The following is a 1,147-nucleotide window of genomic DNA, read 5'->3' as shown; positions in this document are numbered from 1 at the left end:
AGCTGTACCCTGGAGCATAAGAATTATGAGGAAGTAAAACCCTGATACTAATGAAACAATGGTTAAACTGCCCGGTATAAAAAGGAGCATGCTGTAAAATAAAGTGAGACACTTCTTGAAAAAGCGCTCCTGTGTCTCCTCATGTTTTTTCCTCGCCAGCCGACTCCGCCTCCACCTGAGGGAACCCCTGGACCTGTGGGAGCTGGTCTCCCACAGCCCGCCAGCCTGGGGTACTAACTGCAGTGATGTAACGTGAGAACAATATGTTCCCATGGTCTTTAAACCACAGCATTTTGGAACCTTTTGGTTATACTGTCTCAGCCTTTGACCAATCTTATAAAGCAGATAGTTAAAAGTAGAGTGACATGGCAGGTGGGAATTTTACTTTTCTCTGATTTTTTCCTTTACTAAATTAATAATCTAAATGATTAACTTAATTTTTTTTTTTTTAGTTAGAAACTGAGTATAGGTGCTTAGCACCTCTGAACCATGAGACCAATTCTTATAAAATCATAGAGTTGTCAAATTATAGAACCTTGCTTCTAGATGTGGTTAAAGGAATGTAATGCCCTCATGAGGAACTGACCTGGCCAAGGTCTCAAAAATATACATTAGTGTCATTATCTTCCTAGCCATCCCTACCAATTGCGCGCGCACACACACACACACACACACACACACACACACACACACACACACCTTCACAGGAAGAAAAGGTCCCCCTGTTTTGGAATCTTAAAGAAGAGGTCAAAACCATAGAAAAAAGGTCAAAGCTTATCACACAAATGAAAAGAATGAAAACTGAAAAGAGAAATGTACACTTGAAGTTAAAAGGAGCCAAAAGAGGTCATTTTTAATGGGAGTAGTTTCCACTGACTATAGACTCTGAGCACATTCTTCATTGGCTTCGTAAAGGTCAATAATTCATAACCAGTCTCATGTAATTTGTTGCTAGAATTGATATGTTTTTCTTCCTTACCAACCACTGCTACAAAAAAGTCCATAACAATTATTTGCAAGGCTGACCATATTTAGGATTCAGAGAACTCCTCATGATTTTGAACACCACCATTGGTAGGAATGACGAACTTCACACTGGTGCCCAATTAAAACCCTGGAAGGGCTAGTGTGCAGCAAAGGCTGCAGG

The sequence above is a fragment of the Hipposideros armiger genome, unplaced genomic scaffold (genome assembly GCF_001890085.2).
Source record: "Hipposideros armiger isolate ML-2016 unplaced genomic scaffold, ASM189008v1 scaffold_365, whole genome shotgun sequence".
NCBI lineage: Eukaryota > Metazoa > Chordata > Mammalia > Chiroptera > Hipposideridae > Hipposideros > Hipposideros armiger.
The sequence above is the reverse complement of the archived record's forward strand: the minus strand, read 5'-3'. Positions refer to the sequence as shown.